Source organism: Ambystoma mexicanum, chromosome 2p (assembly GCF_040938575.1).
Source record: "Ambystoma mexicanum isolate Mex_15411 chromosome 2p, UKY_AmexF1_1, whole genome shotgun sequence".
NCBI classification, from domain to species: Eukaryota; Metazoa; Chordata; class Amphibia; order Caudata; family Ambystomatidae; genus Ambystoma; species Ambystoma mexicanum.
The window spans coordinates 813,717,389-813,735,233 of NC_090923.1; positions in this window are offsets into that span (position 1 = coordinate 813,717,389).

A 17,845-nucleotide genomic window follows, 5' to 3' on the forward strand; every position below is an offset into this window, starting at 1 on the left:
TTTACTCGTACCAAGTGGTAAGCTCCTCTAAGATCCAGCTTTGTAAATATGCATGCTTTTCTGACTTGGTCCAGGAGTTCAGGGATCAAAGGTATCGGATATCTATTCTTAACGGTGATCTGGTTCAGGGAGCGATAATCTATACAAGTTCTAAGGTCTCCTTCCTTTTTTGGAACGAAGAACAAAGCTGAAGAAGCAGGGGACTTGGAAGGACGAATAAACCCATTTGCCAGGTATTGATCCAGGTATTGTCGAAGGTGAAGGTTCTCAGGCTCGGTGAGGGCATAAATTCTACTACAAGGAGGAGTAGATCCAGGTATCAGGTCTATCTGGCAGTCATAAGACCTATGAGGAGGTAGAGAGTTAGCCTGATCCTTCCGGAAAACATCTTGGTATTCTAGGTATTCGGGAGGTAACTGGGGAGTCTCTGAAGAAATTGCTGCCAGTGCAACACCAGGTGGAGGGTGACAAGTAGAGACATTCTGGAAACTGGACCGTTCTTGCTCGCCAATCGATCAGAGGATTGTGTTTCTCTAACCAAGGTATTCCTAGAATAATCTGAAACTGAGGGGCCTTGATCACATCGAACACGATCTTCTCATGGTGTCCATCTTGACTTACTAGCGTCACCTCTTGAGTGGTATGCGTTACTGGTCCGGAGGCTATCTCCGTACCATCCACCGTAGTAATGACGTCCTTTACAGCCTTGGGACAAAGAGTTAGATTCATCCTCAAAACCATTTCATGATCCACATAATTGCCGATGGCACCGCTGTCGACGTAAGCTTCAATTGCATGTAATCGATCCGGATTATCAGGGCTAATGAGGACCATAGGTATCACGAAATGCGAGGTCACGGAACTGGTTTTCACGCTCGGCAAGAGGACCTCTATTCTTGTCGGGTGAGGTCGTTTCCCTGCTCAGAGTTTGTAACTTTGGTAACTGCAGCTCCTACTGCCTTCTTGGCAGGTTTCACCGGACAGTCTCGAAGAAAGTGCCCTGAGTTTCCGCAATAGAGGCATAATTGCAACTGTTTTCTCCTTTCCCGCTCCTTTTGTGTTAGAGGACCTTTCAGACCCCCTATTTGCATGGGTTCCCCGGAGTCTACTCCTTTGGAAGGAGTTGGCGGTTTGGAAAATACTCGAGCATCAAACTTGGAACGATCGGCCTTTCTGTTCTGCAGTCTGTGATCTATTTGAACGACTAAGTCTATATAGTCCGAAACATTTCTTGTGGGGGATTCACTACTTGGGCTAACACATCTTTGAGCTCTCCACGTAGACCTCTATAAAACAGCGTAATCCTTTTGTCCTCAGGCCATTGAGTTTCCACTATCAGTCTGTTGAAAGACGCAATATAAGCCACAAGGTCTTGATTACCTTGTCGCAACGAAAGAAGCTCATTGTCCAAGGCCTGCCCCTGTGAATGTCTTGCGAACAGTTTTTCCATACTGAGCTGAAAAGCTTGAAAATATGGAGGACCAGATCATCTTGATTTACTAGAGGGATCGACCAGTCTGCTGCATTGCCACTAAGGTAGGAAAGCACGAAAGCTACTTTAGCTTGATCAGTTGGAAAGGCTGCTGGCCGGCATAAGAAATGCAACCGGCACTGATTGATAAATACTGCAAACCTCCTTGGGTCACCAGAAAATCGTTCGGGCGGAGCCAGAGGTACATTCCCAGGTAGGTTGATCTGCACTGGATTCATAGAGGATGTAGAAGGAAGATTTCCCCCAGATGCGGGTAACGGGGTCTGTCCGGCTTGTGACTGTAGCAATTGTCTAGCGAGATCATCTGTTCGCTCCTTGGAAATAATCAGTTCCCTTCTTAGAGCGTTCGTTTCCTGACGGGCTGCATGCACTTCTGCCCTTAGTTCCCCAAGTAACTGGGCTAGCTGGTCGGTATCCGAGGTTTCCATAGTGCCTGGACGGGAGTTTTGTGGTAGGCTTTGCGTTCTGTAACGCTCACCTGATTCCCGTAGAGGCGCCGGTCTTGACTGGGCGTATACCGTATCTTCAAAGGTGATGTGTAACACACGGCTGGCTCTTTGGGCTGGACCTCTGTGCACTGTATGTCTGACTCGAAGGGTAAGATGTCTGCAGATAGAAAATATGGGATTAAGGAACTGGGTTATTGAATGTCTCTCTCTTCTTCCCTTTCTCTTCTCCTGTAGAACCCCAAAGGTTAACGCTCTCACCTTAGGTAAGTGAACGCCGTGCTCTCCATCTGCCTCGGGGCAGGGTGCTGTAACCAGTTTCTTCACTGGATAAGGGGAGCAGGCCTCTTGACTTCAGAGGACTGCTGTCCGTCGTTTACTGCACGAACGGTAAGTTTCGAGTAATTCTAATGTCTTTAAAGTCTTTAGTAATGATGTTTCTTGTTTTGCAGGGATCCGGCAATGGCGGATGACGGGCTGAAGTGAGTTGAAGATGGAGCCCGTGTGATGAATAGAAGCGCCTGGAAGCACGTAAGTAAGCGCTTGTTGCCTGCTTCACGATGCACTCTAACTGTCTTTTTATTTTGCAGGTACAAGTTCGGAGCGGCTGCAGGGTGCCGGAATACCCACTGGGTTAGATGTGGAAAGGAGTAATGGCACGTGAGTATTAAAGTTCCCCAATGTATTTAAACGCACCTTGTTTTGTCTTTCAGATGCGGGATGCAGCGCCGAAGGCCTCCGGAGCGTGCGAAGAGTTGGTAAGCTTTTGTCTTTCAGATGCCGGAATGCAGTGTGAAGACCTCCGGAGCGCACGAAGAGTAGGTAAGCCTTTGTCTTTCAGATGCCGGAATGCAGCGCGAGGCGTTGGTGACAGCCGATGGACCAGGTAAGTGAAGAGCTGTTACTGAAGACCGTAATGCTAACCTGTTCTTTCTTGTCTTTATAGGTGTTGCTGAAGACTGGATTCAGGATGGTAAGCCTTTTTCCTTAGGCCCAGGATCAGATGCAGAAGACACGATGAGCGTTCTGCTGCAGAGGATGCAGAATAACGCAAAGCAAGATTCATCCATCGGGTGTGGTTTAAATAGCCTCCTGTAGTGCTTAGGTGTCTCCTTCCACAGCCACGCCTAGGTAAGAAAAGAGTTCCTGCTTTCCAGAAGAGTTCCAGTGTTCTGAATCTAGGGAGTGGCTCCTGCCCCACCCAACAGGAAAAGTAGTTCCAAACAGAAGAGGATCAGAGGCTCAACTGGCAGGCAAGTAAGCAGCATGGTCTGCTGCAGGTAAGTCCACCCAAGCATTATGAGCCCGGCGCTTCCAGCGTTGGGACTAGGCATATTTATGAGCCTGGTGCCACTGGCGCCAGGACTGGGTCCAAAAGGTCCCAATTGGGACTGGTTGGCACTCGGAACCTGGGTTATGGATCTGCTTCCAAGGGAGTTGGGAAAACCCTGACCTTTTGGAAGCAGAGATCATGACACCGGAGCACTGAGGAATCACGTCCTCATCGTGTTCTGGTTGGCCACCTCCCCCCCTCCCCCAGAGCCCCTTTTATTGAGGAGTGTCATGACATGCTCATGACACTCTTTCTGAAATGGTCAACAGGCCACATCCCTCCTTTATTATAACAAAAGAAATCCCACAGCACACATAAAACAACAACCCCCAAGCAGGGGTCCACTATGGTGGTGCAATCCAGTCTGCACACCACTCCTATGAACATGAACACTCAATCACTGCAAACAATGGTGCATTCCAGTCTGCACACCCAAAGGAGGCCCAGTGGCCGGCATAGGGATCAGAAAATTTCCATAGATTGCAGCCTCCCGATGCAGGGTAAGGAAGAGAGGGAGTCTTTGGTTCCTCCAGTGAGGAGTGGGATTGTGATGTCATCCCTGGCTCCTTGATACAGAATAAAGATAGGGGGTAAAGACATGGGCAGGGGCGACCCAGGAAGTGAGTGGAGGGAGGAGAGGGAGCGGAGCAGCCACAGGAGTGCACCAGTTCAGTGGAGCCTCTTCGGGGTGGAAGATGAAGACCCAATTTCTCTCAGGCAATGTTAGGTCTCTGGTGGCAGTGAGGGTTTATTTTAATATAAATACCTTATTGTAGCTTGGATGATAGGCCTAAGGAGCTGGGAAGGCAGATTATTCAGTAAAGAGGGCATGATGTTGACGCTCCTCACAGTCAGCTGGCTGCCCGTGGCCATAAGAAGCCGGATCCGGGATGCTGATGCAGGGGGGGCATCCCCCAGAATGTGCGTTCCGGTGCCTTAGGGGCACTTCCACACGAGTGGCATCTGGGCCAGGTGGGACCACCCCTGTAGACGCGCTGCGTAGTGCAGGCCGAGGCCGGGGTCCAGTTCGATCCCCCTCCACATGAGTGGGGGTAGTGGGGGGCAGGGGTAAGTAGCGGGCCTGATGCCGGGCCGTCGCTCCACGGGGAGCATGGGACATTTCGGTTCCCTTGCAGCTGGTAAAGCCAGAGGATCCGGGTTCCCCTATCCCTAACATGAGTTTGCAGGCCAGAGAAGTCCAAGGTCGGGCCCCACCATATGTGTCCAGGGGGGGAGGGAGAGTGAATCTGCTCTGAGGCGCACCCCTGAAACTGCTTCAGCTTCTCCCTCTGGTGTGGGGTTGGGGAAACAACAGTGACCGGTTTGAGGCCCGTTGGGAGCGCAATGGAGAAAGGCTGGGGAGCCTGCTTCCCCCCGGGGACATCAGAAGGGATGATCCGGCGCTGTGTGCTGGAGGGGCCAGAGGTAATCACATGTTCTCCCGTGGCATGTGTGTTCTGTCTTCCGGAGCGCCACCGGGAACACCAGCAGAACCCTGGCCAGAGGCGCAGGCACAAGCGGTGGCAGGGGGAGGTTGTAGAGCGATTCCGTAGACCTCCGCTTCGGACAGTCAGTAGGACAGATCCCTTGAAGCAGGGCGGAATTCAGGCGTGCTCAGGAGGTCCGTTGCTGGTAGGGTGCTACCGAGCGGCTCCATGAAGCCGCAGTCTCATCTTCACTCCGTCGCCGCCGCAAGAGATCTTGGGCTTTGCGGTCCCGTCCACCATTCTGGGTTAGGCGGCAGAGGGGCTACCGAGTAAAGGCAGCTCAAACTTCACCATTACGAGGTCCTCGGCTTCCATCAGCACGCCGGCAGAAGCCCCGGATTCTCATATGCCGCCACAGCTAGTTAGACTATAAAATACTTCGCCGGACCCATGATAAAGTACGAATGTAGCGGGCGTCCCACGGAGGCCATCGGGGAACGACTGCATCGTCAGTGCTCCAGGCCACGGCCCCACATCCTCCAAATCTAACGATGCCAGGAACTCTCCCGGCTGCACCGCCCGGATTACATCCTGCAGCGTAAGCATTTTGAACTTCAGGCGTTGCAGATTCTTGTTCAACGGCTGAAGATCTAAAATAGCCCTCCACTTTCCATTGGTCTTTTTGATGACAAAATACCGGGAGTACACCCCCTGGCCCAGTTCCGACACCGGGACTGTTCTATCGCCCCTTTCGCCAACATGAGTTCTACCTCCTGCCGCAAGACTGGCAGGTGCAGCTGCACCACCTGCACCAGCGGAATTGGGAGTTGAGGATGCCGAAACTCTGAGTGGCCGAGACGTACCGGATCCAGCACCCAGCGGTCCGTAGTAATAAGATTCCACTCGCCGACGTGTCTGAGACTTAGACTGCTGTCCCTTAGCAGCGGAGGCGGCAGGACCCTTCTTACGTTGTACCTGTTAGTCCCTGCTTTTCTGCGCCGACTGGAACGAGTGCCTGAAGCCTTGAGAAGAGTAACTGGAGCGACTGTAACCTCTGTCGCGGAAAGCAGCAAATCTGGCATTACCAAAGGCCCCTCGAAACGCCCGAAATGGTCGAAAAGTGGGCCCATTTGCAGAACCCTAAGGGACTTTGCCGTCTCAGAGTCTTCCTTCATTCCCTTTAGTGCCTTGTTGATTTTTTCACCAAAGAGCTGCTCCCCCTCACAGGGCATATCCACTACTTTATGCTGGACCTCTGGACGAAAGTCAGTGCAGCGCAGCCATTCCTGCCTCTGGAGAACAACACCATTATTTATTTGTTTGAAGCCCAACTCCGCCAAGTCCACTGCAATGTTGATGCTGTGGTTGGAGGCCTCCTCCTTCTCTTGAAACAGCAGAATAGCCTCTTTGTGTTGTTCCTCCGGGAGATGATCTAAGAACGGGGCCAACCGGTGCCACATCTCCCTGTCATACCGGGCCATAATGGCCAAGGAATTAGTCGCTTTCACCGTTGTAGCGCCCACCGTGAGGACTTTCTTCTTGAAAGCATCTTGCTTTCTGGCCTCACTGTCCGGGGGCATAACACACTTGTGCTGGCTCCTCGCCTTCCGACTAGACGCCGTCTAAACCACTGACTCCGGCATGGGCTGATACATGAGGCACTTGGGGGTCGATTCTGGTGCCTTAAACTTCTTCTTCTCCAAACGCCCCTTCATGGCTGGTTCCGAAAAAGGGTGGCGCATCGTGCACAACCCCTCCTGCCACACATGGTCGAAAAATGGGGACCAAGAAGACTGCCTTCCGACGCTTCTCCATATGATCGAAGAGAAAACAGTCTTTTCGTTCCTTCTCAGGAGCCAAGCCGAATTCTTGCCACGGCATCATAGCGTGAAATGCCCCAACATCATCCGGCAGAGACGGCTGAGCCAGGCTACTAGGCGGTACCACCTCCGGGTCTGTATCACAGGTATCGTCTCTCTTTTGGGCGATGAAGACACTGTTAATAGCGTGTCACAAGGCCCATTCTCCGGATCTGAATTGACTAGCTCCCCTTCCTCTGGATGACTTTGGGGAAGGCCCAACCCCTTCGGCGATGGCAATGACAGCCGCACTGCAGGCGAATTCCTGGGGAGACTCAGTCGAGGGGCCTCTACAGGCACAATACGCCCCACTGGAGCCACGGGCTCGGAGCCGCTGGAAGTCTTGCATCCAATTGTCCCAACAATGACTGGAGTGTACTTAACACCTGCATGGACATCAGAGAGTGTGGGTTCACCAACGGGTATAGTGGCGCCCCAGCCCCAACCCCACTAGACATAGATGGACCTGCCTCCCGCAGACCCATCGCCGATGGATCGAAACCTGGGACATGCTCCTCCTCCAGAACAGAGGATCAATGGCCTGAAGCCGGCCCCAGACTGCCACGGATCCCCGATGGCAACAGACCACCATCCGTCTCCAGCTGAGCCATCGACAGCAATTGTGGCCCACTGACAGTCACGGCTGTAGACAGAGCCGATGACACCCTTGTCAACGACAGAAGTGAGGACTGTTCCACAACCTTCGGTGACAAACCTACTAAGGCCTCCACAGGCCTGGCCTCCTTCGGCGAAGCAGACCACTTGGATGAAGCACCGGAACAGTGTTTCGACAAGTCCCGGCTGGAAGAGGACCTACAACGGTCCTTAGACGACGAGTGCTTTGAGGAGGACTCCCGCAACCTCGCCTTCTCTGACGCAAACCTCTGCCCCGGCTTCTCGGGTCTATCACTCGACACCTTGGACTTGTCTGGTCTCGCCGACTTGGACAGCGAAGAGCCACTCTCCCCTTTAAACCGATGCAACCTGAATGCTGAGGAACCACCACCTTTCCCCACCCTCCGACACTGGCACCTCTGTGCGCGGCTTTTTGGCGTGGGGTTCCGCGGACACCGTCCTTCGCTGCGTAGACGCCTTCTGCACCGGAGCCTAAGACTTGCCTCTCTGGGACGAAACCTCCGAACCCGAGTATGTGCCGTCGTTGAGCCAACAAATCAGCCGGCGCTTGCGGTCCTTCAACGTTTTCTGAGAAAATCCACGACAGATCTCAAAGGCGTCTGCAGAATGATTGGGGTATAGACAATAAAGGCAATCTGCATGGCTGTCCCCCCCCTCAAAGACCTTCTTTAGGCCGCAGGTTGCACAAGGCCTAAACAGCGATTTCTTCTGGGCCACAGAAGACATTATGGCCGAAGTACGAAAAGCACATGTAGAACACGAAGAGTAAACACTAAGTGATCCCAACAGTTTGGAGATGGTTGAAATCTGAAGGGAAGCCGCGGGGGCAGGGCTATTTATAGCAGACATCCTATTGGTGTAGCCTAAAGCACCCAAAAAGACATTGATAGGACACTAAGGTGTCGCAGTTTTCCATAGGAATACGCTGGGTTAAAGTTACTGAGGTTTCCCAGCCTGACAACAGGAAATATTCAGAGCATGTGAATCCATGAAAGATCCAATGCTGGAGATTGAAAGAGGTGGTAGCACAGGATTAAGGGAACTTGTCAGGCAGTAAAGGTTTGGGGCATGGCAATCAGAGCTGTGATAGAGCCATCAAAGAGGGGGGTAGCAAGATTCAGTGGGGCGGGGGAAAAGAGGCCTTGCAGAAGTGAAGGACAGGGCAGACGGGTCAAAGAGGTGGTAGCAGCAGTGATTAGAGCAGTAAAACTTGGTTGTGCAGCAGCTAGGGAGAGGGAAAAGTTAGTAGTTATTGGTAGGTGCATGGAAAGGGCAGTTCAAGAGGTGGGTAACAGCAAGGGTTTTCAACAGTCAGGCAAGGGTCAGAGTGAACAGGCCGGGGCGATGCCGTCAGATGGGCTAGGTAGCAACAGTTAAGGGGACCACGGAGGAAAAGAAGGGGGTTGCAGTAGTTAGGGGCACATAGGGGTTAGCAGTAGTTAAGGGGTTACCGGAGGCAGTGAGGCATAGCAGCAGTTATGGGCGGGATACAGGCTCAAGGTATGGCCAGCAGCAATCTGAGGGGTACAGGGGCAGAGTCAGTGGGTCATCAGAAAAACATTAAATACGTGACAGTTTGTTGGGGTACATACATGCGGGTGAGTAGATTTTGGGCAGATTTGGAGGTTAAGCAGAGCAGTACCAGTGCATCTTTTTGCTCCATGCTACACTTTCATTCAGCATGGGTCCCAAAGCAGAAGTAGTGTGTGATGATGTTTTCGGTGAAGTTCTGGTGGACTGTTTACACCTAATCTTTAAGCTCAATACAGTTTTTCAATGCCGAAATAGTGTTCCGATACACCAAAATCTTTCTGGTCTGTAAGGTGCTGGAGTAAGGAGACAGACACAAAGTTAGAGGTTTCACCAATACTTTTATTTAAATAATAACATGTATGGGAAAAATACCTCACTAGCCCCATCTCTATGAGGGGGTCCCCTGCCTCAACAAAAGTAACTAATGGGATAGTCGTTGTCAGGATGTCCAAAATAAAGCCCACTGTCCAAATCCTATTCTGACCCCTACTCACATCCTATAAAACTACTACGAGGTAAAATAATATGTTGGCTGCTGTCCTGCAGCTGTTCTTTTCCTTCAGTCCCTTCCTGTCACTGGAACAATCCTTTTCCAGGACTTCCCAGAAGCCAGGGTAACACGCCCTTCACTGGTCTTGGTTATACCAGGGGAACAAGCCCTTCCCTGGTCTTGGTTATACCAGGGGAACAAGCCCTTCACTGTTCTTGGTTATGCTAGGGAAACAAGCCCTTCCCTGGTCTAGATCATGCCAGCGGAACAAGCCCTTCCCTGGTCTTGGAATACCAGGTGCACAATGCCATCCCTGGTTTTTACTTCAGTTCCTCTCAACAGACGTTTTGGATTCTCAGCAACCTTTTTCGTAGTTGCTTTATGTCGCCCACGAGGGCCCGTCACTTGTGATGGCCTTTATTGTGTATAGTTGTCCCCCACAGCTTTGCTATACATAAACAACTTATATTACATTCACTTATTTCGAATAAAGCTTCACTTTAGGTCCTCTCAAGCATTGTCACTGTTCAGCCTCAGAGCCACTAGGGTTGCCGCTTTACCCAGTACGCTCCTGTGTTTCACAATACCATTTTAATGGCTAACTCATTTCTATGGTCACTTGGTTTGTGTCACACGCTTTTTCTGTCTTTAACCAGCCTATGTTTTTGGGTCCCTGCTCTACAGAGGGTGCTCTTTTCCACTATGTTTAATTGAGCTCTATCGTGCCGTTAACCCATGTGTGCCCCTTAACCTTTTCACCGCGGAATGGTACCTGTGTTCAGGTTGCCACTGCTTCTTCCGGGCGCCGCCTGGAATTATGCTTGTGAGGCTCCCAGCGTTCCCTTGTGCCTCTGTTCGCTGGTGGTGGTGCTCCTCCAGAAGGCATACAGGGTCCTGGCTCCTGTCTCTTTCTCCTATTCGATCCTGAGGATACAGACTCTTAGGCAGAATCCTGTGCAGGGCCTTAGGGACCACTGCACACAATTAAGACTACAGGTGGCAATACAAGTTTTACCGTTGGTACAAGCCTGTACCGCTATGTCAGAGTGGTAGCAGTGGCGGAGCAGCCATGCTTATCTCAAGAGTATATGAGCAGTAGCAGACATTACACAAAGGGACCACAATTAATGTGACTCAAGCAAACACTGACTCAAGGTTTCAGGTAGAAAAATATAAGTACATTTATTTTTAAACCATTCGTTATAAACACAACACTTCTATTAAACTTAAACAAAAACCACACGTTAAATATACTACAACTAACCAATTCACTTTGTACAGTAAGTCTCAAGGAAAGTACCCTGTGTTTAAATGAACCGGTGTTACGAACAAATCACGTTACCGCGAATACGATTGTGATCACTTTTTGACAGTTCGGTCAAAACTTACCACCTGAGATACCCAGAGGGAGTTGGAGGCAAAAATCACAGGCAATATTTTGGTTAGGCAGACAGAATCGAGAAACACTCAGAGATAGGAGTTCAAAAGTCAAAGGGCTGGAGCCAGGGTCAAGTGACACCGGGGGCCTGTTGCTGAAGATCACACAGTCAGACAGTTCACGATTCACCGTAGCCAAAAGTACTTCGATATTGTCAATGTTCGGAAGCAAAAGTTATAAGGAGGAGGGAAGACAAGGGCAAGCCTTGGAGATGAAGAAAAGGGATTCACCCAGTTTCCTCAAGCATAACACAGTACCTTATTCCAATGGTGCAGCTGGTGCCCTGGCAGTTGTTCCTGTTGGTTTCCCGCAGACCCACGGTTCCTGGAGCTTCGTTGTGAAGGAGGACGTCTGAAGGGGGTCTGCACCACACAGGGATGAGGCCGGCAGCAGCGACGACGAATAAAAGGTGCGCGCCTTAAAAACAGGAGAGGCTCTTCAAATGGCTATCCGGACCACTACAGCAGCGTGCAGCAATTTCGACCAAGGAAGAGGATCCTCTGGCTGTGGAAGATGAGCTTGTTATCCCCACCAAGCTCAAGGGAAGAAGACTCCGGACTGGATCTTCTCTTAGTCGTTGAAGGGAAGATAGCTCAGGACTGCAGCAGGGCTTCACCGGGACGGGGTAGTTGCAGCAGCCATCGTTCTCTCCACTTCTCTTCGGTTCCTTGCAATTCTAGTGGCAACTCTCTGACCTGCCCAAGAGACCTGCCTTTTATGCGCAAAACCCCCATTCACACAGCCTGGCTGTCAATAACCCAGCAGGGGGGGTTGTCCAGCCTGGACAATCACCTCAGCCAATCATGACAAAGTGCGACTTGGGTTTCCTAGGATACCCTGTACAGGGGGTGACTACACCCCTCCCTCACATTCAGCCCACCTAGACACCCAGGCGATGGTGGAGGGCTTCTGAGCAGAAGCCCGCCAAAAGACGGTGAACAAAGAAGGCAAACCTAGTTTGCCACGCAAAGTAAAACACAAGAAGGACTTTAACAAAAAGAAATGGCAAATAAACCCAACTGGAGCCAAAAAAAAGAATTTGGTCAAGCAGGTTTATGTTCGAGGCTAATATAATAGCCAAGAACAGTACCATGTTTATCTAATATAATCGTGGTACAAAAGTTAGGGTAGATACCACTGCCACCAGCCAAGTCTAAATGTTAAAAGAGCAAAATAATGCTCGAGGAGGTACAGATAAAAAGGGATACAAATTAACCATTTCCAGTACTCCATGGAAGATGGGGTGTACTGGATCTGTGGTAGATTGACTAAATAAAGTTAATGGTAACTTTACCCTTTTCTGGGGGACGGTAGTCGCCTCAGAAATGGAGTCGGGGGAGTCTGAATGACAACCCTGTGCCACTGCACAGAAGGTGCTGGGTGACACACACAAAGAAGGGGGCTACTGAAGTGGTGTACTCCAGAGCCCACAATCACAAAGAAACGGGTAGAAACACATAGCAAAACACAGTTAGGAGTGGGGGAAAAGCTCACACTCTTACCAATTGAAAAAAATAAACTCCAGAAGTCCAGCAAAGTTGCTGGGGGACTCACTAGGTGAGGGAAACTAGCCATAAATGAGAATTCTCCCTAACGCAGAACAATTAGTTGGTTTCCCACGGAACTTGGGGAGCCAGTGGATGTCCTGCCCGGGTGCGCGCCGCCTTTGTTGCCGTGCTGGCACTCGTTATCCCGGTTGGTGTTGGAGAAGCAACAAGCCTCCTGGCTCCACAGGCCACCGCACTCCTCTCCATTTTCACTCTCCCTCTTAATGCTGGGGAGACAGGGCACACACCACCCTATTGTATCCGTCCCTCTCCGGCTGTGACACCAGCCGGCGAAGCCCCTTGTTTCTTGAAGCTGGATGCCAGCCTTTGTCAGAACTCCTCTCACGTTCAGCAATGTTATGTAAGGAAGACCAAAGCAGTGCCACTTAGTGATGCCCTGATTTCTGCCCTTGCTCGGGCTCACCAAGTGGCTTGCCGCCGGACTCCAGGTGTGAGTGTGAATTTGCAACTTCAGCTGGTTACCTGCTTTGGGTCCACATCTATTTGCAAAACGCCACGCATGCTGTTTCTCCCAACTCTGCGAGTTCTTTTCTTCCGGCCACCACCCTGCTATAACTGGAATGTCTTCTTCCATTCCTTCTTCACTTCCATTTCTCTTCACTTCATCTCTGCCCCAACCTACTACTACTGCCACTTCTGCTGCTTCTACAACTGCCTCAGGAACCACTACAGTGAGAAACCTGAAGGTGTCTCCCTAGCTAGTCCCCGGGGATCTGTCATCCAGGTGGCCAGGACACGGCCATCGCTATTGGATTCAGTTCCTGGGGGTGGACAAGTGAGGGAAGATCACCTGGATGGAGGGTCCTTGGGAGTGGGACACAGATGGGCAAGACGCAGTATCCCCCTTCTTTCAACATACCTTTTCCCCATCCTACCATGTAGGATATCCCAAAACACTGCCCCCCCCTTTCCACACAAACACTTTCGTACAGCACGAAAGACAACGGACTAACACCAGAGCTGTTTACCTGACATGTCCCAATAGCAGGGTCAGACAAAGTCAGGCAATTCACCAGAATCACACACACCTGATGGCCCTTTCCCTTCCCCACAGAGATAAAAGGTGGCACACAAGAGCACACTATGAGAAAGGAGGACAGCACGACGTAAGAGCCAACTCCACACAGCACCTCAAGAGGAAGAGAAAGACAGCGCAGACCGACAGGGTCACAAGGGGAGAGTTGACCGTGGGGCGTGGCTAAGTAGCCATACAGTAAGGACGCGTTTCTCTCTGCTCATGCTGATCCGACAAGATCCTGGCCCGAAACACTGGTTCCTGCATGCGTTAGACCTCGTCTGCGCACCTACCGATGAAGGAAGAGTGCTGGCACATGTGCGTGTAGGCGGAGAACGAATGGTTGGCGTATCGCTGTGAATGGACTTGTGTAAGAACACGGCCTGCAGGCGTTGGTGAATCCAATATGGCACGGGACGCGAGGCAGTAACCTGCACCATCAAGGAGGCAGCGCAGCAATATTGAGCTTCAACACGGCTGCCCGAGGATCGCAGCAACCCGACCTGTCCCTGCACAAAGACTGCGGCTGGGACAATATCCGTCAGGACCAGCTGCAAAGGTAGGCATGTCTGGTGCTGTTTGAACAAGCGGCTGTGCTGCGAGCGGTCAGGCGGAAGAGCCCCAACGAGCCGAGCGAGGAGCAGCGAGCAACACCTGTAACAACCGCGGGACTGCCAGCAGCACAGCGGAATACAGCGGTGAGTCGGGGAGGGACAGTCGCTGCCCAAGGGTATTCAGCCGTGAAGATCTGCAACGGGCTCACTAATAGTGCTGAGTGCAAGAACATACTCCAGTGAGCACAGTGAACTCTTGCTGTGCCTGCAGCTGGCTCCCCCACTCTACGCAAATAAGCACTCAAAGCATAAGCCGTGCCGCGGCGTAATACTTGAAGTGGGGCCAGGACAGACGCCAGTTTTGACTATAGCAAGCTCTCTGGTGGGGCACACACAAGAAATGATTCTCTAGAGCACGCAATGCGCTAATAATGCAATCCAACATCCTTGCAGGCAGGGCCTTGATGGCAGGCTTTATGTAAAAAAGGAATAAATACCGGGTTAAACAAATAAACTCCAATAAGAAAATGGACAGCTACGGACAGGAGTCGGTTACCTTAGTAGAGTAGGTTGGCTAGTTACGCGCACATGACTGTGTGTTCACCTACGGTGTCACACACATGCTTGACTTTGGCACAATACCGGGGGGAGGAAACCTTTGCAGGAGGCCCTAGGGTGCAGTACAAAGGCGCCTGCGCGATGACTGCCAGCCTTCTAATAAGCAGTGGAAGCCCCCTGTATGGAATATCAGATCTGAGTGTACACTCAAGAGAACATGCAGAAATATGGGAATGCACCAGTAATTGCTTGCCCACCCAGGAGGGAATACATCAGTCTCCACAATGTGTACAACACATAGAAGTGTATGTGGCAACCTCTCAACGTTGCACATGGATACTGTCCGTCTCAGCAGGGACTGATAGTGACGTCTGCCTGCAGAGTACACTGTGTGCGCCGTCCCACCAATATTGAATCCCGGGAATAAATAACGCAGCTTCCACTCAGCACAGGCTGGCTACCAGCAATATAGAGGCAACGCAAATGTGGAACCTACAAGGGGCGAACAGACTGGTATTGGGGGACCCCATCATGGCTTCCAAGACTAAAGAAAAACAGGTCCAAGCAGCCCACTTTGGACACATTCGCAAAACCAGCAAATTAAATTGAAAACACCATACCAGTGGCCCCAACACTACAAGGAGAGCAGGAACAAATGAAGAGGGACCAACAGGTCCTATCAGCAATGGCAGCCTTGAAGATCACATTAGAATCCAAAAGGGATGCCATCAGCCTAGATGTGAACCTCCTGAGGCAAGATGTCTGGTCACTCGCAGAACGTACCGGAGCTCTTGAAAAGGAAGTGGCAGTAAACACGGTTAGCCTGAAGGACACCTCAAAGATGTATCGGTACTGCAACAGCGATTGAGGAACCCAGAGGGAAGAGTAGAAGATGCAGAAGGGCGTGCCAGACGCAACAATGTTAGAATCATCTCACACCCGAAGATGAAGGAGTGAACCCCACTAACTTTGTTGAGAACATGATGCTGCAAGAAATTGGCCCAGGCACCCTCACTCAGGGTTTTACAGTAGAAAGAGCACACAGTTCCCTGATGAGGAAACCACCGCCAGTAGCCCTGCCACAGCCCATAATAGCTCAGATACTAAATTATAAAGAAAGAGAAAAGATCCTTGAACATCTGCGGAAAGGTGGTGCGATGCAGAGAGAATCAGCTAATATTACAGCATACCTGGAGTACACCTTGCAAGTGCAAAAACAGAGGTTGCACTTTACATCGGGTAAGAGGAGGCTTGGCGTGGCGAACCTCAAATACATGCTGCTGTACGTGGCAAGGCTGAAAATCATAAACAAAGGTCAAGTCATCTTCTTTGACACCCCTGAGGATGCACACAAGTGAATGGACACACAAAATTTGCCAACTGGAGCAGACAGTCAAATGGTCGACGAGGCGGACACGTGCTGATGGAACCCTGTGTGATCTTTGATGGGGGTGATCGGGCAAAGCTGACTGACTGCTGCGGTAGGCAACCGCTTTGGGAAGAAGACTTGGGGACCAACACCGCTGTAAACTGCAGGAGCAAGTAGCGTAGCGTGGACTCTGTAGTCAGGAGCACGCTGCAAGGAAGCGTCCTTCACCTAAGATTGGTTTTGTTTTCGAATACTAGCTGTTAAATATACACCTGCTGCACTTCAGGCACCAGGGACAAGCAACTGGTGCGGGTGTGAGAAGCGGGGATGCCTGAGCACAAGGTACTGAGCTGGGCAATTGTTTTGGGTTGGGAGGGTACAAAAGTTGGGGTAGTTAGTTGGGAGTTAGCTTATAGATCCACACAGGGTATTAATGATATGCACAGCAGACTGACAAATCATATAGAAGATCTGATTGGAGATGGGTGAACTTATAATAGCCTCCTGGAATGTCAGGGGGCTAAAAGGTTATATTAAACGAAGTAGGATAATGACATACTTGCACCGCCAAAAAATTGACAATGCACTCCTACAGGAGACACATCTCACAGTGGAGAAACTAGTCGCCCTTGGCAGAAAATGGAGTGGCACAAGCCTGGGCTCGCCATATTCAGCATACGCTAGAGGGGTTTTGATATGGGTGGCACCGTCTGTGCCATTCAGGGTCCTCAAGACTTTCAAGGGTAAAGAAGGTAGGATGATTGTAGTACAGGGATTTGTGTAACAGAGAGAGGTCTGTATTTTCAACACTTCTGCACCAAACCACGACACAGCAGCCTACCTTTGCTCATTATACTCCCAAATTAGCCCATATAGAGACAGCACATTAGTTTGGGGGCGGGGGGAGACTTTAATACTTTAATTGTACATTAAACCCGGAACTTGATAGATCAGATAATAAACCTGCGCACCTGGCCCCCTCAGCCAAAGCCTTGAATACTCTTTTGAAAGCATTCACACTGTCCGAAATATGGAGGCCTTGCAGATTGGACCATATCTTCACAGGGGAGGAAACCCTAGGGGAATTCAAAACGGCAGAATATAAAGCAAGAGTACTATCGGACCACTCACCGCTGGTAGTCACATGGGAGATTGTCCCTCCTAGGGCACATATTCCGACCTGGAAACTCAGAGGCGAATCCCTGAAAGATGCAGGGTTCAGGGAACATTTAAGGGAGGGTGTGGAAGACTACTTAAAAAACAACACAGCGAGTGTAAAATCAGCCAGGACATTATGGGAAGCCTTTAAAGTGGTGATTAGGGGGCAGCAATAGCTAAAGCGAAAGGTATCCAAACCACGATAAAACAAGACTTACACAAGGCAGAAACTACACTAGAAGCCATAGACTGTACAGAAGACATGTCCAGGGATAGGGCCCAGGGCCCAGGAAGTTATCTGTCTGAAACAAGAGTGCCTGAAGCACTGGGATAGATTAGGCACACTGAACTACAAGAAATATGTAGAAAGGCAACACGCAGAAGGGGATAAGCCAAGACGATTGCTGTCTTGGCTATATAAGCGAATCCAAGCGGGATATGACACGGTCGATTGTAGGAAAAGGTGGGGAGGTATGTATGAGTAAGAAGGCATAAACAAATGTTTTCATGACTATTACATGGAATTATATGCAGATGCATCTGGACCACAGTCGTCTGAGATAGACGAGGCCCTAGCACAGATAGATCTCCTGAAACTGGATGCAGAGGCTGTCGGCAGGCTAGAGGGTCCCATAACTATAGAGGAACTAGAAACCACTATAAGAGGGTTGCATACTGGCAAAACTCCGGGAGCAGATGGAATGCCCAGCGAATTTGATAAGGAATTAATTTCAGATGTTACACCCCCACTGCTTGCAATGCTGAATGAAGCACTAGACACAGGGACTTTACCGATAACGCTGAGAGAGTCAATTATCATGCCACTATTGAATCCGAACAAACCCGACACTGACTATGGGTCTTACAGGCTTCTCTTGCTGCTTAATCAGGATGGGAAGATACTCACAGCCCTATTAGCCAACAGGCTCAAAATGGTGATATCCAAGCTCATACACCCAGACCAGACGG